Below are 25,183 nucleotides of genomic sequence, written 5' to 3'. Positions count from 1 at the left end.
ACACTTTTGACAAAGGCTGTATATATTTAGGGCGTGCAGCCGAGCTACAGCCTTTGCTCACCGCTTAACTCGAATAATCTTCGCAGCAGTTAGAACCTTGCTTAGCCTCGACGACACACTACATGCACGTAGATGTTAACAAATATTATTGTTCATGTGCTAGCGAAACATGCGGAGTGGATGGGGAAACCAGCATACAGCGGAAATGGCTGCATAATATACATCGACCCCCCCCCCCTCTCTCTCTCTCTCTCTCTTTTGTCAGCAAAAAGTAAGCTTACCGAGCTAACTTCTTATCACGCGCTTTAAAATGTCTGCTCAAGTACGACAGGTCAGTTACGCTGTTCTGCGGAGTAAAAAAGATGTGTTGTTCCAAAGATATTCGAAAAAGACGCTTACACTCTCACTATTTTATGAACTCCTTCCACGACTTTCATCCGCACGATCTCGCTTAGAACCAGTGAGCGAGCATAGAAGCAGGAAGCGAGCTCGTGTACAGTATGCAAACACGAATCGAGACATCTCCTGCGCTATAGCATTCCCGCTTCTAACCCTACAAAATCAAACTAGAGAAATGCGTTGCAGCACCAAGCCGCTCAATATAGAGCGGAGTTGAAGCCCAGAAGGCTCCATGGCAGGTCAATATGCTTAAATGACTTTAAAAAATGCAGAGATTGCACAGATCTGAATTTCGACTGTTTATTGCGGTCGAAAAGCGGCACAGGTATATCTTGCAGCTCTCTCACGCAGCGGGGTCACATGCCGTTCGGAGCAATAAGCACGCTAGAGACGCCTCGGTCATGTCTCGTCTCAAACGCTGCGTTCTCCGCCTCGGCGCCGTCAGCCACGCAGCTGGAGCCCAAATGGACAACACCGCTAAATCACTCAGACGTGAGGGTCGTCAGACTGGGCGGCGAGCCATCCTCGGGCTATTCACCGGCGCCGCCAGGCATTCAGCTCTCCGACACGTGCCCTGGGCGCTCTCTGATTAGTCCCGATAGTTCCGTGCACCACATGAGAAGGTGTGAGCGCGCTATGTCGTGTGTCGCACTGCTGACAGACTTTCAGAGAGGTTTATAATGGCGTGACATCTGATACTGACTCAATCAAAGCTCCGCCTGTGACCTTTTCCCGGAAATCAGTGCGTAGTAAATGTGTTGGTTGTGTGCTCTGGTTACGGTAGTTCAGGTTACAGTGCAGCTTCCTATCTGTAGCCATTAGCGCTCGTGGCAAACTTTATTGAAGTGTTTTTTTTCTTTATTGCCGCATATATTCTAATATTCTTTTATTTGATTTTAACACCAGTCCCATCAAATTACATGTTAAGCAGGTATATCGAAGAAAACGACGACAATTATTTTGTAGTTTGTATTAGTAAAGAAGTAAAAACAATTAAACAGAGTAAGTAAATAGGCAGAAAGGTGTTAATACTGCTGCACCGCTTAGAAGATGCTGCGTTGCAGGATGCGTCAGTTAGGTAGCCCGCCTGGTAGAGTTGTCCGAAGATTCTACGTCACTGCACTGAATTTGCATGCCATTGAATGTGGATGGGAGCGGCGGGCACCTGTGGCTGCGGCGGTACGGAGAAACAAGAGGATGATCTCCACGTCCACATCCAACGCATATGCGTGCTGTGGCATGCGTTGCTCGCTCATAAGGTTTCAGAATGGACGTGAAAGTTGTGCTACTGCTGGCCCTGCTTGTTGGAATAGCAAATGCGTAAGTATACTGCGTTTTCATGTCGTTTTTTGCTTCCTTCCTGAGCTTGGGTGCATTGATTTTTATTACGAGGAGTAAGAAAAATTATATAGATGATTTGCTAGAGATGATTTTGGTAGCATCGCGTTTTCGAAGCGGAATTTCAGACCGAAACGATTTCGCTTCTGGTGGCAAGGACACAAATCACGAATCTGGTCTTACCTCTCTCCACTGACCTTAGAAAATTAAAGGATCCTTATTCATGGTACTCACGCTCTGTTGTGCTATCAGTAAGAACACTCCCCAAAATGTTTGTCACATGATTTATTCCTCGGTCTAAAAAATTACACGCGAAATCTTCCACAAGAGAACAGAAAACGATATTAGATTTAATAAACGCTTATTGGCAACTGTAAGTAAAGAAGCACCGGTAATTACACGAAATACTACTATTTAGTGTAAGTAAGCAGGCACGCTGAGTCATGCTGTAGAAGCTGCGCAATAAAATTTTTTTCGAGATAGAGAGCTTCTGGAATGTGGAACGAATGTGGGACATTTGTTCCTGCGTAATCTGCCCACTGGGAAACTCTGCTTCCCGTTAAACACGTATGTGTTTTTTTAACGATGCCTCAACATATAGCACTTGAAGCTTCCCATAGCAACGTGTGTCATGCACTATTTCACGAAACAAAATTGTCATTCCGGCAGTGATTGTGAACGACCGAGATAAATCTCTTTCTCCAACTGGTACGATATCTTCATTAAACCCTACCTCTTTTCTCCTGCACTCTAAAAAAAAATGCACTTCCCTTAATTGGGTGATAAGCAGTCAAAAGCCGTTCAAAGGTTTATGCCGCACATTTGAAGGTACCTGCGAGCTTATAGGTGCTGATATCGCTCTCGGCAAAATTTTTATTCGTGTACGCAAAATCATACCTTGTTCGCCCGTTAGCAAGAATTTCTCGCCATAAATACCGTGATTAACATAGGTGAGCTAGAAATCCTTTCTGGTAATGTCCTGCTAGTTGAAGTCATATTTACAACTCATAGGGCTTGTTTTATTTGTAAGGCATAAAACTATTAGTTACTGGCAATTGCACCGCCGCGGAGGCCCAGCGGTTAAGGCGCTCGGCTATTGAGCCATTGACCGCGGAGTTCAATCGCGGCCGTGGCTTTCCGAGATAGGTGGGACGCAGGGCGTTCCAATCGAATGTTTTGCAGGCAGCTTCAGCCGCCTTGGCTGCTTCTGAGAACAAAGACCGATAGAACAGCATCGGCTTTAAATTTGTGACGTAGCTTTCAAGAATCAGCGCTCAAATTCACTGTTCATGAACTGACCTTGTGCGAAGACGAATTCAAGAAAAGAAGAAATGGCACAATAAACACTTGCTTCATTACCGGGCTCAAGGTAACCTAATTGGGCGCAAATTAATATTGGCGGGAAATCTAGAACCCTTGTTTTCACTTCGCCCTTCGCCGCCCACCCGCGGCCTCATTACCCCGCCGGGGTGGCGCAGTGGTTACGGCGCTCGACTACTGTTCCCAAGGACGCGGGATCGAATCCCGGCCTCGACAGCCGCTTTTCGGTGGAGGCGAAAAGCAAGGCGCCCGTGTGCTGTGCGATGTCAGTGCACGTTAAAGAACCCCAGGTGGTCGAAATTTCTGGAGTCTTCCACTACGGCGTCTCTCATAGCCTGAGTCGCTTTGGGACGTTAAGCCCCACAAACCAACCAACCATCATTTCTGTGTGGTTACGCGACTAGAATTCTCTGAACAGCTAGCTGTCGAGATGTTCACTTTCCACCATTTTCTATACAGTTATAAGCCCTCCACACGTATTTCCTGAGTATAGGCGACGGTGGCGGGAGTAGTGATCTTTTGGAACAGAAAGCATGCATTAGCGACCCTGCCTTATCTTTTTACGCAACCGAATATAAGTTGGCCTCAACCACAATCTTATCGTAGATCACCGAGTGTGTTTGTTTGTTTGCTAAGGGTAGGGGGAGATTTATTGGGAGGGGGGGGGGGACATTATTGCGCGTAGTACGGCGATACATTCCGACATTCAGAAGATGCTGTTCCCTTGCATTCACGCCAAAGAAAAACACTTACCGAGGTCGATGCCATTTTGTAGTAACACAGGACATACATGCGGCACCGCGAAAATCTAACGAACCCGTGCACACTGTGGATGCGCAGCATACGAGTTTCGTAATGAGCTGCCTCAGAGGGCAGTAATAATTGCGGTGCTTTTCAGACAGTCCGACCGATTCTATGAAGCCAAACCTTCCAACGGGCCGCATCTCGATTCCTGAATGGTACCTTGAATGGTCGCTAGCCGTCGCTTTCATGTGGGCTGCACCAGAAAGCGCGACAAACGACTACAGGAATGAGAGGCTATCCTCACTTCATTTCGTCGCATTTATTAGTACTGTCAGCCACCTGAAGGGGCTGTAACAGGAGTGGCAAATAAAAAACGCAACTGCAAGAAACAGACTCGAAGCATTAGTTAGTTAAGCCGTCCGCGTTGTCGGCATCGCCATAGAGGGGGAACTAACACATAAGCTAGAAAAAAGCACTCGAGAGCACGTGACAGCGCTTGGCCAAAGGGACAGCCTCACATTCAGACAAGGCACGGCGAACAAGGCGGGCGGCAAACTTCACAAGTTTGTATTACATTAAATTTATTGAGGGACTTTATTTATGTTAAGCAGCTTTATATTTATATGTTGGGTGGTCGTTTACATAGCGTCGTACCTTACGACCGTGCAGCTTCTTTCATTAAAGAGCCGTGAAAGAAGAATATTTGCGTAAAAAACAAATGCGACGCTTTGAAATGGAGACCCGAAATGGTTCATGCAGGTTTAGGTTCTTTCCAGGACCACGGACACAACATATAGTTACCACAAAAAGAGGCAGAAAATGTGCGTTTAAGGTACGTTTACAAGGATACAAACAAGAAACTCTCAGAATGTTCCGTCTTTACTGAAACTGTGTCTGCGGATAAAGCCAAAATAGTTATCTTACTAGAGTTCTCTTTTGTGTCGAACAATTTAGAGTTGCTTTTCAAAAACATCATTTTGAAGAAAACCTTATGAATGACCTATCTCACTAAATGCAGCCAAAGCTCTCCTTACTCTGCTTCTCAATGTGCAGCCGTCCTCAAAGTACCATAACTGAGAAAAATGGTCTGATGAATTACGCTTTCTTAATAGAAATGAATCACTCTTTTTACACCTCGTTGCTGCATCACCAGTAAAGCGGAGAAAGATTTTCTAAAATAGAGTGCTTTCACGTAAAACTAGCACAAATGCTTTGAAAATCTATTGCTTTAGCACAAATTACGACTAATTTCTTTTGCGATAACAGCAAAAGTAATATCGGCGACAATTAAGCCTTGCTCACTGTACTGCAGGTCGTAATATAAAAGCACTGAAGATTGCACTATGAAGCATTGTCAGCATTTGTGATTAAATTTAAAGCGCGTACTATAAAACCAGAAAAAATACTTTCGATTGCCGCAAAATATCTAACAAAATACGCAAAACTAGACTAACTTTCTCAAACCACAACTGAGTCTCGCGCCATAAAGTCGCAAAGCATGGCGAAAAAACCGCCCAACACAGGGAGAAGATACCGGTGCTTTAGCATAGAAATAAGGCCGCCTCAATAACTTTTAGCCACTTTTGAAATTAAAATGAAATACACCTCAGTAGTCCCCATCTTAACAGCCATTGAGTGAATGCGGCAAGTGTGTCAGTGACTTGGGAGTTTTAAAGGTTAGGCGCGAATTTAAAAATTCAAATACTTCTCCTCGTTAAAATGCCTGCTTTGGCGGTCACCCAAAAATTCCTGCAAATGAAAACAATTCGCTGAGGCGTCTACTCGTAAAGTATTCAGTGGGTTTCAAAAGACTCACACCTCTATAATTCAGTGACTAACCTTGTATCCGAGAAAACGTGAAAGAAGTTGAATACGTCGCTACAGGTCACATACACTCAAATATTCTTGAGAGGGAATCATTGCAAATGTGATAGCTCAGTTCAAACCTTTGGTGTATTTTCGTATGGTAATATTGCAGGCACATTGAAGCTCATAGGTCGGGTAGATCACAGCGGTGCTATCGCAACTGGGGAACTTAAGCAGCCCGAATAACCTTTTAATGATCCTGAAAGATTCGAAAATGTAGAGCCAGAACAGGGCACTTAAATATTTTGCCGTAGCAGTTTCCTCCTAGAAAATTCAGACCGAATTATTAAGAACTAAACACCGAGAAGAAATGTCACCTTCAAAACGCATGTTTTAAATTTGCCAGCGGTCATTCATACTCTTCGTTCAGGTTCCTGTACCACCATTTTGAATGAAATTTCTGGCAGCCCCTCTTTAGTTTATGCTCAGTATTCATTAAGCTTCTCGGATGACTTTATTGTCCGATAAATGGGGTTTAGTGAATTATTTTTTGCGGAGTACGTTTCAGAGGTGTACGTTTTGATGCACCGCGGTTTTTACAACCGCCTGGAATCAGCCGTTTTCTAACAGCTTTAATGCAGGCAGAAGTATGTGACTGAAACCTCTAACAAAAAAAAAAAAAAAAAAAAGAAAAGAAAAAAAAAAGTCAGAAGTTTTTCATCCACTTTCTAAAACACTAGATGTTCTGTGAATTACCCGAAGGAAAGGCAACAGCAATTACACCAGATTACTGTATTCGCCGTGAAAGGCGACAGCAATTACACCAGATTACTGTATTCGCCGCGAAAGGCGCATTGAAGAAATGCACGTTGAAGAGAATAAACTTTCAAGACGTAAATAGTAGGAGACACAGACAACAACGACTGCATCGTTCCTTTTTCTTAATCGGGCTCATCTTACAATGACAGACTGTCTCTCTTCTCAGCTTCGTCTCGATCGTCTAGTTTGCTGTTAAACTTTCAGGAAATGCATATTATTACGTGAAATTGTATCTAGGAGCCTTAATCGTTTCTTTTCAAGGAATAACAACATCTAAATCTTATTTGCAACTTTTCTTGGAAACACATGAAAAAAAAAATTTAGTCGTGTGCAGTTCTGTCAGAAGTAAGAATTAAGGACATTTTTACCTTTTTTTTTTTTTTGTTATAGATATACCGTAATTTTTTATGTGCGATCTTCAAACTGAGTTAAAGGTTTATGTTGTGGCGTCAAAAAAAGAAAAACTCGACAGCATTAGTGGCTCTCATCCGCAGCTTCCCTTGCGGATCCCCGTTAGCGTGCAAGCTCTTTGGCAATTTTCTAATCATGAATTGTTTTATTTATGCGTCCATTACTTCACATATGCCCGTTACTACACAATTGTAAACTACCACGTTATGCAAAAGACCACCTCACATAAACATTTAACCAAATCGTACGAGGATGCATGCGTGGAAAATGCCTGTTTTCCAAAATTTTGACAGCTTTATTTTGGAAAGCCATATCTGATTTTTTGACCTGTTAAGTTAAAAATTTCATACCGTCTGTTACCTTAGTGCCACCGATACTGTATACTTATGTGCAATGCCTTCGCGACCATGTGAACTCCCCAAGCTAACTTTTGCATGATTTTTATTGCGTGCTCATAAATTATTTGAACACGTTTTTGCCTTTGCGCACTTGTGTTATTAGGAATATAACTTTGGCGATATGCTTCGTTTTTTTGTTAAATTTGGCCGACTGCTCGGAGTGAGAGTGTAAAGGGAGCTTGCGCTTCGTCAGGCAATTTTTGTTTGCCTTTTCGTCGCTTCTTCGGCAACCAAGTGTTGTTGGAAAATAAATATGAATCTAAATGCGCCTAGAAGTAGCGTTTTTTATAACCCGTGATCTAGGATTCCTGGACAGTTTGATTCCCCTCCCAAAAGGAGCCCGAGATGAAGTTGGCAATGGGGCCATGACGTCACACCACCCGCCGACCAATCAATGAGCAGCGTTATAACCTGCCAACTACTATCTGCCATAGGCGTACTCATGACTCCTCGTTCACGACACCAACGCCGCCACCTTCTTTCTTGAACGGGGTCTTTACCTCTATTATGTTAAAAATGACACGGAGCACCACAGCAGAGCAAACACGTTGATGGTAATTATGCCCTTTGTATCGCGGCGGAACTCCGCAACATTTGCAGATCTGTAACATCCCCTCCTTCCCCCGCCTTTTTTTTTTTTCAATCTCAGAAGGGTGAGAGGGCTACAAAATATTAGCGGTGAAGTTATCTTTATTGTAGGAGTGGTGTAGCATTCATATTCCTGCAAGTCATACAATCTTTCTGCCCATGTTATCAGGTCTCTCTCGGGTAAAATCGTACTTACCTCGAGTTTCGTAACAAGTGTTATAGATTTGAGATCAGGAGAAAACAATGTGTTGCAATATGCTTCGACACTGGGAGACCCCTAAATGAAAAACACTGAAAAAATGAAACCTATTCGGATAAAGGCAGTGAGACTAATAACTGAAATATATAGATGAGTAAATTCTCCTTGTTTGCTCATGCGAGAGCATCCGATTCCAAGGTTATAAATCAGCGTAAATAAGTCGGCATATCTACTTCTTGTGAATTTTTTGTCAAAGAAAATTCATTTAGCTGTCCGAATTACTTTCAGTAGGTACCAGCAGACGAACAAGGCATAAGAAACAGGACACGCTAGCTCCGATTAATTCAAGAACACGAATAAGGAAAGTCTTTTGCCGAAAATTTTGAAGAAATCCTTTGTGACCGATGATTGTTTGAGTAGAACGGCTTAATTCCTAAAGGAGCTGCAATGAAATGCCGCTTTTTTCAAGCAGAGGCGCTTTCAATTTCACTGCGCTATCGAACTTTCTTCTGATTGGATAAAATGCACAAAATTAAATTTGCGTTCTTGATTTCTTTCTTTTTATTTTCCTGTTTGTTGCATAGCCACATTACTCTTCAGTCATTCTGTTGCCATGTTCCTTCTGCAAGGGTCATAGCACTAGCTCCGAAGACCTCTGGCGCTGCATATTTATACACGAACGCAACACACACACACAAGAGATTAAAACAAGACGTTCACATCGATGATGCGCTCACTACTAACTGGCTGTTATTTGTGATACGAAGAAGAAGAAATCATCACAAAGAACATACCGTTACATTAAGAACCAACCAACTAGCCTGCTCGCAAGTACTACATAGCACTAGCATTCAGTATGGTTTAAGAAACAAAAATGGTTAAACAAACATCTACATAAAACCCCTGTGGCTACAGTAGGGCCGCAATAAAAAGAAATCTGCTACACAGTATATGTTTGAAACCTGCTAATGGGATAAACGAAGATGCTGTGGAACAAAAGAGTCTTCCAATACTTTCAATCTCTGCCATAGCAAACAGCAAAACCGAGCGCCTTTCTTTTATGAAACATTAGTGGCATTGGTGGTGATTTTGCATGTCAATGTATAAAAGATCCAAGCTAAAGGTGTGCGATTCAGATCAAATCTTTCGCCCTCATATTTTGATTGATGCGATCATGTGTCGTACTTTTCCCGTGGAGGCTGAGCTCACAAAACCGAATTGTAAATCTTGAGATGAGGTAAAAAAAAAAAGAAAAAAAAACGAAACGATGCGGAAAAAAGATTCCCAGGTGTCCCAATCGTCCGAAGGACTTCTATGCTATATGGAGAGGACTAAATGTCTTCAACGCTAGAGAACGCTATTTGTAAAAATTGCACATCCGCCGAAGTTTTTGCACACGAGGAAACTGAAAAAAGAAGAATTACATAATCGCGTTCTTCAGTGCAGTGCCGTATAGTTGTTTTATTTCTGGTGCTGCCATCTGTGAATTGAGAAATAAGTGTGTCACCCAATTTTATTTTTACCACTCCTTTAAGCAATTCGAGTAATTCCGTCGGGCCAGGAACGCATTTGAAGTAAATAAATAAATTACAGCAAATATGTGCAGTAAGTATATTGTTAGGTGTTCAGCAAAGTACTACTAACCGTTGATAAACCATTCTTGCAACCATTTTTTACGCATCGACGAAATTTTAAACTTTCTAATTTTACCTTTTACTTGAAAGTAGATATCGCTATAGCTTAAGCACCCACTCAGAAGATCTAAAAGTAGCCTAAGCGAGTGGAACTCAAGGGCAGTCAGGAAAGTTTCACCCTTGAACTGTTCACACTGCAGTTATTTTAAATTATCTGTATTTTGCGAGCATATACTAATTTCGCATCTGCCCGCCTTCTAAAGTTCAGACGCCACTTAGGCTACTTTTATTTACGGTTGACCCGTGATTTCTTATTCTGTTCAATCTTTGTTTCCACAAATGTCAAATAAAACTAACGAATTTATGTTCCATTTCTTTTTTGCAGCAAAGTGCAATGCTGGAAGGTTGAAAATGGTGTTGTATGCTTTGGAAAGGATTACTTTTACAGCAAAACCTCGGGACCAGACGGCAGCGTCCAAGAACAAATGTCGTACAGCTCGAGTAAGCACTGTTTTCCAGCACTAGATGGACTAACTAATCTACTGACAAAGCTTTAATGAGCGCTGTGAAGATCCGGCACCCCCGCCCGTGAATTATTTTCTTAAAATTAAGCATATATATCGACTCACACTGATTCTATCTTCCTGGTCGAAAGATTTACATTTAAAGCTGTCTACAGGCTGCTCTTTCCTTGCTTTATTTTGTGCTGCATATTGATGTGGTGAACTGAACAACCCGTCACGCTGTTGGTGTAAAAATAAAACCAAGAAGAAAAGTGGCGTAATTTAGTGAAAGAATAATTAGAGCAAACCGTGCTTTATAAACACTGGCAGATATGAAAGTAACATTTAGTTGGGCATAAGTGCTTTTGAATAAGTTTCTGACGTCTGTTATAAAATACTGCCTGCCTTCAAAACTTTAACAGGTTTATGAAGGCAGGCAGAAGACGCCTGAAATCGTTCTCCGTAACCCTTTAAATGTGCTATACTGTGTATTGTATCTATGTACCACAAAGAAGAAACAGCAATTAGAGTTGGCGTTTTTCAGTCTTTGAATTGATTTCAGTATTCTCAATCTGTCCTCGGTACTGTATTGTTGTTTTATTTTTCGCAGGCCAGGCAATTATTTCCTAACAATGGACATCACTGAAGGCAGCATATTTTGCATTAATATAAAAAAGTGAGTATTCTGAACAGCTGGAATTCAAACATGACCAACATTTGCTGCATGTTTTATGTCTGTTGGTTTACCGAAATCTTCTTGGGAGGTTTTTTAAACTCATTGCAAGGACGTTGACCAACGTGTCCGCCGATTGGTTGGTAATCCGGTTGCGAACTGGCTGCGTGGAAAGGGATAAAATGCGGCTATTCCTTCTGCGTTAACATCAATTTCACTTCGCCTGGTTATGCCATGTGAAGTGAAGCAAGCGCGGGTGTAAAATTTGAATAGAATTGTCACAGACACAATATCTTTCATCTATGTCCTACTGGCATATCCTGCATCTCGTGTTGCCTTTCGCGCTTATTTTTTTATTCGATGGCCTTCAATTCACCTAACTAGCAATAGTTCGAAAGCACTCACGCTCCACACCCTCATTGCCACCACTGACCAAGAACCTTGTCCGATATTGTTTATGCCATCCCTCTCATTAGCTAAAATGTTTCGTGAAGTCACAACCACGTGGCCTGATGCGGGAAATTGAAACTCTGTCAGGTATAGCGGCTCCAATGCACAAGTTTCCCGACAGGTCTTTGAAGTTTCCCAGCCAAGAAAGAGAATGGTGCAGGCTGTGATTGACCAATGTCTGACCATGACCTCTCATAGTGCTTTCAAACAGGAGGAACAAAAGCAGTGATTCGAACCGGTCGGTATCGGACTCGGGGACTCGGGCTCAGTAGCCGATCCTCTTAACCACTGAGCTACCACGGCAGGTGTTTTCGCTCGTTATAACCAGGTGTAAGTATTGAACCTCCGTCATTTTACGCAGCTGCTTACAGATAGTGACACAAACCCGTGGCCTCCGCGATCAAGCGCACCCTCAAATTCACCGGAGATGATCGTGGAGGCCACGCTTAAATCTCCGCCATTGGACGCGGCGTCTTCCAGATGGCGCCACATGTATAGCAAAACTGCAGTGCACCAGGTCCATAGAAATTGAAAATTCGTATCATGTAAGTACAGAGTAAAAGAAAAAAAGACCAATTACATCGGGTTAAAACAAGTAAGATGGAAAAAAGAAAACTCGTGCTTTCGCACTATATAATTGGCATAACCGAGATAGCGTATACTAATTTTACTTCTATATAATACATGCACTGTTCATAATAACCTGCATATATGCACACAACTGCACAATGAAATTTCCAATGTTGGCACAGGAAAGGTGTGCAGCGATAAAAAAAAATATATAGCGTGACGTATGTACGTTAGAATTATTATGAAAATGGTTTGCTGCGTCTAAGTAACCGCCCAAGCAGGCTCGGTCAATTCGGACGTGCACGTGAACATACACTGTTCGAACAAGGTCTGCATATTAGCAGTTGGAACTGTGCTTATAAATGTTCGTTATGCTGTATGCGTTTGCTTAAGCAGGGATCCAAGAGACACTTCGCATTTTATTCAGACGGACATTCAGAGCATCATTCACATGTCTTTCTTTTCCAATTCATTCTATTATGAAGATACCATTTCTTCTCAGATCGGACTAGCCGGTGTGTATATCTGTAATAGCTTCTGCCTCTGAACGTTGTCTCTTTTGCGTTTAAATTCAACGTTTTGCTCAATGCACAATGCTCGATGCATGGTTGCAGCTTTTATAACTGCCTTTATTTTATAATCATAAATGCCCTCTTGACATACGGCTAAGGTACGATATCAACCTAATAAAAATAAATCCAATATAAAATGCTTTCTCGCAATGAGCCATGCCCATCGCTTTCTCTGTGCCATCTAGCTCTGCTTCGGCTATTACATCCTGTCGGAGCATCTCTGAACGACGCAGCTCGTTCCGCCTCCCAGTGCTGTTTACGCGGAGGGATATGGAGTCATGGATACAGACGATGCTGGCGGTACGTGCGCAGGCTATTTATACGAGCGTCTCTAATGGAATCGGCCGCGACGGAAGGTCGCCGAGCTGAACGAAGCTGCATTCGCGCGCGTTTCGCTCTGCGCTGCACGGAGGGCGCAGGGGAAACGGGAGGAGTACTCAAAGTGGATCAAAATTATAGCGCTCGTTCGAAAGAGGGTCCCCAGGCGGAGGCAGAGAAGAGCACTGCTCGCGTCTGGATAACAGGAAACGCAAAAAAAAAAAAAAACAACCCTCTTTCAGAGAGGCTATTGCTGAAAGACCTCGGGCCATGTTTACGAAAACTCCTTAAGGTGGAGTTGATTTGTAATAAGGAAAGCAAGTAGTATCGACCTTAGCTTAACCATATCTCCGCAAATGAACGCTGCAGAGCTCTGACAGCGGCATTGTAGTTGGGTACAAAATCGTGAGAAATGGTGAAGTGCTTGCTATATCACGTGTTCTTATACCAGCATGGAGGGAAGAGATGAACGATTCTCATGAACGTAGATTAAGACCTAAATAAAAAGTTGATTTTTTTGCTTACGAAGGTACTGCCTAGTTGTTATTAATGAAGCAACCATAGAAGCCCTATTTGGGGGAAGGAGAGCAGCGCGACTTCCCCCAGAAAGTGGCACCCTAAAACAACCTTCGAACTCCCACGTGCCACAAACAATCGAATGGAATTAATTAATTTGGAGTAATTAGAAGGCGCACTGGAAGCGAGCGAAATGCAGCTGCCCTCGAAAAGTGTCCATATTTTATGAAAACGGTCTTTTGATTTAACTGCACCTCAGAATTTAACCGTCACCTCAGAAACTGGTTTCATTAACAGTGGTGTAATTGGTCAATTCTTAAAACCCTCTGCCAAACCTGGCATCATATAAATACCTGCGAAACGTGGCGTAACCTCAAAATTGGCGCCAGCCTTCAAGATGTACAATCATAAAACCGCCTACCAAAAGTAGCGTAACCTCAGAAAGTTGCGTCATCCAAAAAGTGGCTTCATAAAGCTACCTGCCAACAGCCTCCTGCTACTAACAACTGACCGAATGCAAAATTATAGCAAGCCCCACGGGGACGGAAGGAAACGTGGCATTCTTCAGAAAGTGGTGTTAAGGAAGTGGCGTCAACACCCAATAAAACCGCCTGCCAAACAATTACTGCTCAAAAAGTAGAGTCGTGAAACTTCCGCCTAGAGGTTGTGCCAGCTCCAAAAGGGGCGTCGTTGAAGTGGTGCATTCCTTGAAAAAGTGATGTCATTCACCAGAAATGGGCGCATCATTCAAAACGAGGCATCAGAAAACAACAGGGATGGTCACCGTTTATTTGAAAACCATGCAATTGCAAATTGACATACAGTAGCACAGTCGGTACAGTATTTCCATGTTGCATATGTAATAGAAAATACTTGGGTAATCTGAAATTAATTGATGATATTTTCTTGCTAAGTCGCTCAGGTAACACACTGCAAATACTGATTAGCGACAAAGAAAGGTAAATAAGAATGGCAGGCCTAAATATTAGTATGCAGAAGATTAAAGTAATGTTATATAGCTTCGGAAAAGAACAGCAGTGCGGGATGGGTAGAGGGGTGCTGGAAGTGGTACAGGAATGTATCTGCCTAGGACAGGTAGCAGACGCAGACCCGAATCATGAACGTAAAATACTTTCGATGGAGGCGAAACGAAGTGGCGTCCGTGTGCTGTGCGATGTCAGCGCACGTTAAAGATCCCCAGGTGGTCGAAATTACTCCGTAGCCCTCCACTACGGCTCCTCTTTCTCTATTTCCACTTTAACTCCCACCTTCCCCCCTTCCTTCACGGCGCGGTTCAGGTGTCCACAGAAAACGAGTGAGATAGTTACAGCGCCTTTCCCTTCCAGTGAACCAATTAAAAAAAAGAATACCTATAATAATCAGTTTGGGATAGAGGCATTCGGCGAGCACATCAGATCATGAACAGCAGTAAAAGTATCCTTCAAGAGGGAATGAGGCACGCATATAATAAATGTATCTTAGCGGCACTCATCTATGGGGCAGGCACATGGAGAAACGTGGCTCAGAGAAGAAATGCCAGTTACTGCCATTTTAGCAGATACCAAGAAGAAAGAACTCGCATAGACATGTCATGTCATGTGAAGGGCGAGATAACCAATGATCTCAAAGGGTTACAGAGTGGATTCCAAGGAAATGCAAGTGTTTCAGAAGGCTACGAAAGGTAGTTTGACGGATGGCATTAGGAAGCCTACAGGGATCAAACGGATGCAGCTGGCATACTAACGGGTTGAGTGGAGGGATAGGGGAAAAGGCCTTAACCGTGCTAGAGATTGAAAGTGATTTAATGAAAAGAAAGGCGGAGAGGTAAACAGACCGTGCAATGGATGCCGTCAGAATGTAGGTGATGGTGATTCGGTGATGTAGACGCCGCACAGTGTGTGCGTGTGTGTAGTTATGAGCTCCATCCTGGCTTCAGTTTAATCGAGGTGAGACATGGCATCGCTTATAAACGCAAACTTCGACCATCACTTTCAAAAAGGGAACGGCTGAAACTAATGGCGAAGTCAAAGGTTGCTGGAATTACTTTGGTGGGTAAATTACCCGCACCAGGACACGTGGACTGCGACGTCACCACCTGGTGAGCCAGTCAGGAGTTAAACACAATCAAGGCGGTTCTACGGCTCTGGCATCCATGTGAGTGCATTCGCATTAATAAGTATGAGGTCAGACCTCTTCAATATCATTCTACGTAACAACAAGAAGAGACTTGTCGTGAAGGTCATCCAAGATCTCCAGTTGTTTTTTTCTTTCTTTCGAATTTTTGCGTGAAAAAACATGCGGACCCACACTTGAGCGAAAGCGTCACTACACCATGTTAAGAAGGTCACCGTGCTGGGCGCAAGCCCCTACTTTGCATGCGCCTCATCTTCTTAGCTTGTTCCCAATATTCCTGCTCCTTTTGACCGGCTTCTTCTGTGAATAAAGAGCTTTACCACGTGCAAACATTAGTAATGAAACTTTTGCTCACACACAGGGTTTAATCAAGGCTACACAATTGTTATTGTTGCAAATAAATTGTACGAGATATATATTCAGTGTATGTACAGTCGTGAGCAAAAGGGGTATACAACACTCCGCCGGTGGCGGAGCTCGAGAAAACTGCATGCTAATTGTATCTAGCAACAGCTAACTAAGATCGAGATAATAGTGGTGGTGCTTCATTTTATCCACATGCATGTGTTACCTGTCGCTCTCCCTTACGTTGTCACCAGATGGCATTTCAATGCAGTTTTCTCGAGTTTTGTCACGGGCTGAGTGTTGTATACTACTTTTGGTCACGACTGTACATGACTCAGTGCTTGCAAGACCAATACGTAACCCAGAAAAAAAAAATACTTCAGTTGGGCAGAATAATATGGAAAATAAAATTCTCTCAAAAAGCTAAACCATCAGCAATTTGTATGCCCCATAATTTAGTTGAAATTCATTAGTGCTTGCATAGTAGTGTATACATATATCAAGTTAAGTCACCATAAGTGTTTAATGCAGATCGGTGGAGAACTCGCCGCAGTACTTATTATCCGCGTAAGAGAAGCACCTTTGTGCATTCAAGGAATATAAATATGACATATTCTCTATTAGCCGGGTTAGGTTAATGAACAGAGCTTTAACGAGAAAGGTTGCTTCTCCTCTCATTTCAAGTATGCAAACAATCATGGTTTTAAGATGTTATCATGACTGCATGTTTTAAGCGGAACTTGTTTATTTCTTCCTTTCGCAGATTTCGATGCAAGGACGCTAATTTATTATTTAGAACTTCATGAAAAAAGTTCCGGCATGGCCACGAATTCATCGGCTTATGGCAACACTGCAGTCCTTGGTATTAAACACTTGAAATTCTAGTTATGCAGTTCCACAACGATATGAGGTCTACACTTTATATGTTAAATTGGTGCATGAGAAACCTTGCTGTGCTTTGTGCTGATTTTATAAGTTTAGGCTACCGTTATTTTTAAGAAAAGTGAAATTAACGTTCTCACTCCAAATGCATAAACGCAAAATATGAACATTTGCATTTGACCAAACGGCTTTGTCGCTTTTTAGGTTCTGGCTCTGTAGCTGAGCCACCTCCGCTGCCTCGTACGGACAGAGGAACAAATAAATAAAAAGAGGGAGAGAGAACCACGCGCATCGCAACAGCCGTCGTCCGCCACCGTAGCGGTGGCAGTTGGTGCAATAACGACCTACAACAGGTACAACCACTGGCGAGGAGAGGCCGCCGGGGTGGCTGCTCCTGGCCCTAAGGGGCTGGGAGTGGTAGGTCACTGCCGCTTGCGGCGGGGCCTAGCCTACCACAATATTTTTATATCTTCTAGGCCGTCATTACACCTGCTACCGTTTCAGTGATGGACGACGGCTGTTGCGACGCGCGTCTTTCTCTCCCTGTTTTTGTTATTTCGTCTCTACATTCTCTCTTCTTTCTGCATGAGGCAGCGGAGGTGGCTCAGCTACAGAGCGAGTAGCAGGCTCGTGCATTTTCTTTTCCTTCTTTCTTCAGTCGCAAAAACAACGACAACTACCGGCGGCAGGCTAGCCCCCGCCTCAAATGGCTGGGACCTACCATTCCCAGCCGCGTGGGGCCTGAAGCAGCCAACCCCTCCCCCACTCCTTCCTATACAAGCAAAAACCTTCGTGTCACCCCTCAGAAAGAACCCTAGCCGGCTCATAAACGTCTCCTTTCTTTAATATTGGTTGGTCAAAATTCCCTCAATTTCATGATCAGGTTATCAGCGAGCTTTAGGTTGCGACCAGCTATTTTTTAAAGATTTGGATAGTTCTGGCTTCTTCATTCATAATCTATTTATGTAGTTGATTTTTTAGATTATTACAGAAATATTAGTCTCAGTTCGATCTTTAATTTATATATCGCCAAATGTCTGCAGTAAAGCTTTATAACTCTGTAAAAATCCCATGGAATGTTAAAAAAAAAAAAGAAATGGCGCCCTGCAACAAGATCAGTTACATAATTTTCCCGAACCCAGCATGCAAAGCATATAAATGCAAACTGTCCGGCAAAAACAAACTAGACAAATAGAAACGTAAACAAAAGTAAAATAATAAAAGTGAATAATGAATAAATAAAGGCGTTCAGTGCCTTTGGAAGAGCGCGCTGCGCTCAACCGCAAGCAGCGGAGTGTTCACAGAAATGTGCGTTCGTGCTTACCTCGCATCCTCATAAAGAGAGAAAGATTACTATCATCTCAGCTCGGCCTGCGAATGGCACTGCTGAAATCAAAAATCATTCAACCAGTAGCCGCGGCGACGTATTACAAATGCCCAGGGTGCATATAGTAACGTCAAGCCTGCCTTACTTAATGCAAGCATACAGATAATGCGGAATATGTATTATGTATACATGCCCACGCGTTCCTGAAGAGCTAATGCAGAGCCACTCTTTTCTGGTGTTGTTAAAATTGCTGCTCCAGGAATCAACGAAATGCATTGAAGACATTAAAACGCGGGATCGCCGACAGCAAAGTGAGCCTCCGAAATACGCATATGTTGCAAAACCCCTTCTTTTTTCACCTGCACTGCCGCCTTTACTCGGAAGTGGCTTTAGCAACTTTAGTACGAATCCCGCGGAATACATCATTTTCTAGAATTTTAAAGAAAGCAAATCATTGTCAGAGTTAACTAATCCTCTTGGTCGCGTTCGGCTGAGCCCCAGTTCCTGATCTTGCCAAAAACTCCATGACAGACCGCTTTCAGTAAGAGTGTAATAGTAATAGAAGAAGACATTTAACAACCCCAGCTCTTTCGCACACAACTGTCTATGACCCGTCTCCATGTCCTGACAATAGTATGAAAATAAGTAATTAGATTTTCGCGGAAATTGTTTTTCGAGCCAGATATAGTCACAGCTGCGCTTTTGAATCCACCTGCGGAGTCCACCTGGTAGATAATAATGTCGTAATTAGCCCCCTGCCCACATGCCCGCTGTGTATGCGTGGAAGTATGTGTTGCATCATGCCATCCCAGCCCAGCTTTACAGTTGCAGCAGAGAAATAAACACACACACACACGCACGCACACACGCGCACACACACACATATATGTGCGTGCATATATTATGTATATATATATAATGTGTCTGGCCACAATGCGGCAACGCTGTTTGCTGTCGGCGTGACTTATGCCTAAATACTGATCAGAGCGTCACTTCGTCGCTTGCTGGAAGGAAATGTGCTCAAAAACATTCGAACAGGTAATCCCTAAAGATGCATTGGGCACTCCTTCGCAGAAGACGCCTCGAAACACGTTTTGAAACAGACATTTTGTAGACCAACATTTAGACAGACAGACAAATATTCGACAGACAATAATTTTGCGCTACTTACAAGGAGAAACTGCTCTTTAGAATTTGTAGCAAATCAGACGGTAAGCGTGACGACAACTTAAGCAAGTTAGAACACACTTTTCGTTTTTTTGACGGCTTGGCTATAGACAGTCGGGCAGTCCATTACAGACCTAACCATAACTAAGGGAAAAATGCTTGCATAATACAAAATCTGGGGGCAAAACATATTTACGGACCAAGATCCTTATCCACATACATTTCCAGCTGGACACGCTACACGGCTGTCTGATATCTTCATAAAATATGCTGACGTTTATTGCAAACATCCTCGATTTTAGATGACTGACACGCTGAAAAAATTATTACATTGCCCAAGTCAGGTTTCAAATTGAAATATCGACCAAGAGCTTTGACAGCACAAGCTTCAATGACATGTTTTCAGAGCAGGACTTTCGACTTTAGCACAGTTACCGATGGAGCTACTCACGATATCACTAAAGCAATTTATAATAGTAACCACATAGGCGCAGTATTTTAAAATTTTGTAAAGCTTTCAATGTTTTGCACGCAATAACATAAGTACAGTGGTTTTGTACTTTCGGTATACATTTTAAGGACAATGATTCATTTCCAATTAATTAGAAAGTCGATCAAGAACAGTGTGTTGAAACTAGTAAACATGTTTCAAAACAGTTGTATGTTTATTCGGCCGTTCTGTAAGGATCCCCTTTCAAACCTGTCAAAATTTTTGATTTCTCATTGTTTCTCTTTTTATTTCTGACAATGAAATTATACTAAGGCGTCCGAAAAGAAATGCGGGCTTTCAGTCCTCTGACTTTGTTCATTCCTCCTAGCAGCTTGAAAATATTCGTCGCTCAGTGATATCGGTGGTTCCCTAATCTGTGGCGTACAAGTCTACTCAAACAGAAGCAAAATCACAGCATGTAGTTAAACACTCTCACTTTTACAGCGGGCAGGTTTACACAGAGACGTCTTTGACACTGAGTAAGAGCGAGCCCGCTTGAGCACTCTATGCCAGCTGTGTCTGAGCACCTGATGAAATAAGTTATGGATTTATCGATCTCTTACTCCTTATCACGGGTCTGCTCTAATATTGCGCAGAACTATGTGCCAGAGAAAGGGAAGTCGTAACGCTCAGGGAGCCGCCAGCGAAAAGATCCCCTTTTCATCGAGCTGAATTCAATGGACTCAAACTCTTTACTGAAGTAAAAGCTGATCTGCGCAACTTCCGCAAGAAAAGAGTTACCCATGGAAAGCGTAAGGCTCACGGAATTCAATAAGAGTAACAGTGTGCGAAGTCCGGGCTACGGCAACTAAGTTTTATTGAGCTGCATTTCTAGCTGTTTTTGATATTCATGATTCAGTACTAAGAACAGTTATCGCGCACGTGTGTGTGCGCGTCCTGTCACGCCTTGTAGCTGCATTTAGTTGTCTCAAAACGCAGGTCCTAAGGGTGAAGAATGCACATTTAGGAGAGTAAAAAATAAGAAGTGGGAGGGTTGTGCAATAGACATATAGTAAGCTTTGGATGAAGGATTTGGGGACAGCGGCATATTGACGCAGAAGTCTGTTGCATTCTTGCTGCATCCCATGAAAGTTGCGGTGCTGTTCTATACCCACTTCCTCAGTAGGGCGTTTGAAAACAGCTTTCTTGCAGCACTGATGTGCGGAGAGAACAAACAGCCTCGCCAAGCGTTGCGGTGGTTGCGTTCCGAACGTCGGCCGAACTTGCAAACTATTAATTCTACGGGTTAAAAAGTTTCAGAACCTTAATGTAACCTTATCTGCTTATTTAGTTTTACATAAGGAAAGCAGCCTTTGCCAGCACGTGTACTTCTCGCGGCTATCGGGTAAATAAAAATGAGTTTTTCTTTCTAGATGAGAAACAAAAGCGCGGTCGCTGGTTGACTCGGATGTACATAACTCTCACTGAAAACAAACATTTCTTTTGTTTATGTGTGAGTGTGTATGACGCGCACTTCCTTCCAGCAGGCTGCACACAATAGCCGGTTCGTCAACAACGGAGAAAGGCAACCGCTGCCGTTTCTTATCAGGCATATTATTCTAAAGGCCACGAAGTGAAAACATTAGGTTGAAAGAGCGCATCGGAGCGTAAACAAAGAATAAACCACAACGGATGCAATACAGCATTGAATACCAATTGACAGTTAATAAATTTTCAATGCAAAAACAAAAAAGAAAGGAAAGGGCAGAAATCAGGAACGCAATGTACACAAACGCATTGAAAATCAACCAAAATTACCAAGAAGAGAAGTGGAAAAAAAAAAAACGATTTCTTGATCACAAAAAGAGATATACGCCGCTTTGAAGCAAATTTACGAGCACTGGGTCTGTTTAAAACAAAACAGATTTGTTTATTTGAAAGCACTTCGTCACAGAGAGACTAATTGAAAGTCTAGGTGGGTTTTACAAGGCTTGCTTACAAGCATTTCATTGTAACAATGTCATGCTGTCAGTAAAAACCTGTCGAGAGTCATTACTCTATTTCTTCATGCAATGAACACTTCATGGTGTGTGTCTTCCGTTCTGTTATAAAGTTTTGTTGTACTAACTCTTCCAATCCTCTGTGATGACGAACTCTACTTATCAGGTACCGTTGCAACAAAATCTAAAGTTAGGAATCAGTTCACGCATGCCTCATACTCCAAATACAACTAATCGACGTGGCACATAATATATAGGATCAATTACAATTTACCGCATTTTTAATTATTGAAAAGGCATGATTATGTCCAAAGCATTGCGAATAACTATAAATGCACGAATATTTGACAATTAGAAGCTATATTAGAAGCCAGGTAGAAGCCTCTTTTAAGAACAGTCTATGAGCTGTCGCTGCTGTTTCAAAGGAAGTGCTAATTGAACTACGGCGAACATTTCGTTAATGCCACAGCGCATGTTGCTTTTGTAGATATGCACATTTTGCAAAAAACGTGCAGAACGCAAGCCCACGAAAAATTGAAGAGCAGCCCCGCAAAGTAAATTATAAACAAAACACGTGACTACTTAGCATGGGCAACTCGGAAGACGTACAAATAAGTGCAGCAGATATGCTTTGGTTTAAATTAAAGCAGTCATAAACTTTATTCTCGTATTTTTTATACACATGAAGGAACGTGTACTCACTTGTTTCGAATATCCCAACGTGGTGACACACGGCAAGAGTATCCAGCTCAGCAAGAGGGCGAACACGGTGGATGCTATTGCATTTCGTACAATAGTTGATAATTATCTAAACGTGAGTAGGAAACCGCGAAAGCTGCACAAAACGTACGCTAAATCGTAATGCATTCGTAGCTCGGTAATTCGCCCGCACACATGCTTTCGAATATTCCAGAGGATTACGTGGCCACTGCACGCCGAAGCCGGTGAGCAGACGCTGGAAAGGGTAGACTGTTTCAGTTCTTTACATCTTCCGTATACCGCATGGACACTACTTGCCAGGAAAATGACGTACTTGTGTCCTCACTAGAGAGACAGTTAATGCAGCAAAGCACATATTCTTTTTGGTTTCTCTTTAAAGAACCACTCACTCGGACACAACTCACCGCTGTTTTCCGCCGGCGTAAAAGCCTGATCGCTGCGTCACTTCGTCGCTTGCTGTGAGGAACTGTACTCAGAAACATTCAAAACAAAGTTACATCAAGAGACATTTCGAAGATTGGTCAGTACCGACGTCGCGTTTAAATTATGGGAAACAGTGTCTCAAGTACACAATACCAACACTTTTAAATTATTATAATTCTGTCCGTTTTGATCTTTTCATGGCATCCTACAAACACCTCCGAGAGATGTATTTGATTTCTATGTAGGATTGTCTAGCCATGCTGCTGTTTTCCATTTGTAAAAATGAGTTTCTATGTTGTTTTTGTTTAAATGTTTACTAATGAGTGATATGTTTACCTAATATTAAATATGTATGTGTATGCGTGTTTTAATGAAGAGTATGTGTCCATATGTGATGCTAATATGCTGCCGAAATAAGGGATTGTGCACTCGTCAAGCTCTCCATGGGCAGCTTTTTTTTTTTTCTACAATCCCCCCATCTGTACTTGATGGCAAATAAAATATTTCATTTCATTTCGTTGTCTGATTTTGTTTTTTTTTTTTCAGATGCTCTTTTGTCGCATAGATGATTCTGGAGTGTACCTATGAGTTGTGGTTCCAATAAAATTGTTTGAAAAGCAGCGCCCTATTTTTCTTGTTTTTGTTGTTGTTGTTCATCCTTTATATTCGTCGCGCTGCACTGTTTCATCACAAATGATGTCTTCACTTTGGGACTATCAGAATAATCGCGCGATAAGAACACGATAGTCGCTTCCCAATTTCCTGCGTCATCACCAACTTCATGTTTTTTATCGTGCCGAGCAAAGATCTATGTCAAGGAAAATTGTCGCCGTCTGCGAGAGCCACGGCCGTATCATTGAACCATTGACTGAGCTCTTGTTCCGAATCTGGCAACATAACGAACAGTCAAATGCATTTAGCATGTAAAGATGCCACAAGCTGCAGTCATTACAACATGGCATCGACTTACGTTTATTTCCCAGCCGGCCTCTTACATGCCTGAAGCACTCAGCTTTGTATTTGTAAGGAAAAAGCGCCGGATTCCCTCGTGCTGCAGTTAAGGTGATGACTTTTCCTTTATTTCAGAAACTCCTACAATGACTTTCAATGCGTTCAAGATCTTGTGGGCAGTAACCACCACACAATCCTATTTAAAAGCTCAGCGGCGAATTTTTGATAATTATCCTTTTAGCAGGAATTTGGTGGCAAAGAGCATCTAGCGCTGCTAACAGTTTGTTCTAGTTAAGACTATCTTTCCTAGCGCTTCATACATTTATCTAATTTATATATATATAGACATTGTTTGCTTGTTACTAATGGGCCAGAGTTAAATTCAAACAAGATGTCACACAACATTCCCGATTATCTATTTTATTCCAACAGTTTCGGACGATGGACCGTCCTTCTTCAAGGTAGAATTCTACCTTGAAGAAGGACGGTTCATATTGAGTAAGGTAGAATACAGAGCAAAGGAATGACGGACAGAGGACGAAGGTGCACACAGACAAGCGCATGTCTGTGCGCATCTTGGTCCTCTGTACGTCGTCCCCTTGCACTGTGTTATGTGCTCTATCCAATATGAATTGCTACCAACTAGACGAACTGATCATCCTACTAAATCTGTTTTTGTATGGTGCAATGAACAAACGTAAATCAAATATAAAAACACCAATGTTGAGAAAATTTACTGGATTACATTTGTCAGGGCTGAAAGACACGATTAAATCTGAGCATGCGCCGACAGTGGCAGGCATCGAAGCAGCCGTCTTGGATATTGCATGACGCATGCATTCTTGCGTAATCGAGGCGTACCATACAATATACAACGAGGCGTATAACGAACTTCTTATACGGCATTGCATTGTAAAGGATGGCGGTAAGTGGGACCGTCCAAATGTTTTTCAGTTTGCTTATGGCAACCAAACTATCCAAAAATCTATCGATCTTTGTTTCTTTTTTTTTTTTTTTTTTTCACTAAACAACACGAGCACTATCAGTGAGTAAGATTTTCCTTAATTTCTTTCTAATTCCTGCTTCGATGACCGTAAAGGGAACGTCATTTCGACAGCTTCAGATAGCTACGGATTGCTTTCACAAGGAGCGACATTTGGCTGTTAACATTTTGCAGTCCCCGTAAAAACGAAAAAAAAGGGCGACACAGTTAGAACTCCCGACGAAGAGTATGTGTTTAGGATGGCTGAATCCGACCTGCATCCCTACCGGTCCTAAGTATCATGTAATGCTTCGTCCATAACAAAAGCAAAGAAATAGCACCACTCGAGGAGAAGAATTGTACTAGCATTGAGTTTGGCAGCTAGCATTGTTTTCTTTGTGATGGCGTGAGAGGTTTTTTTTTGTTTTGTTTTTTCTGTTCGCCTTCTTGCTGTTTTGTCTATCGGGCACTACTGTACACCTTCCCAAATAAAATAAAAAGTTAAAAATGTGCGTCTACGCATCATTATGAAAACATTTATTAAACCACGCTTGCAGGATCCTCG

At 42.4% G+C, this 25,183-nt stretch overlaps 1 long non-coding RNA gene across 1 annotated transcript; it reads left to right on the top strand.

Annotated features, from left to right (window-relative positions):
• Window positions 1-1,615: 1,615 nt before the first annotated feature.
• Window positions 1,616-16,667, top strand: LOC146198196 (uncharacterized). Its single transcript, XR_014704715.1, has 4 exons — window positions 1,616-1,719; window positions 10,042-10,157; window positions 10,770-10,835; window positions 16,500-16,667. It is a non-coding gene; the product is annotated as an uncharacterized LOC146198196 (long non-coding RNA).
• Window positions 16,668-25,183: the final 8,516 nt, after the last annotated feature.

Source organism: Amblyomma maculatum, chromosome 2, assembly GCF_055883805.1.
Source record: "Amblyomma maculatum isolate TAMU_Amacu chromosome 2, ASM5588380v1, whole genome shotgun sequence".
Classification (NCBI taxonomy): Eukaryota; Metazoa; Arthropoda; class Arachnida; order Ixodida; family Ixodidae; genus Amblyomma; species Amblyomma maculatum.
The sequence above is the reverse complement of the archived record's forward strand: the minus strand, read 5'-3'. Positions and strand labels throughout refer to the sequence as shown.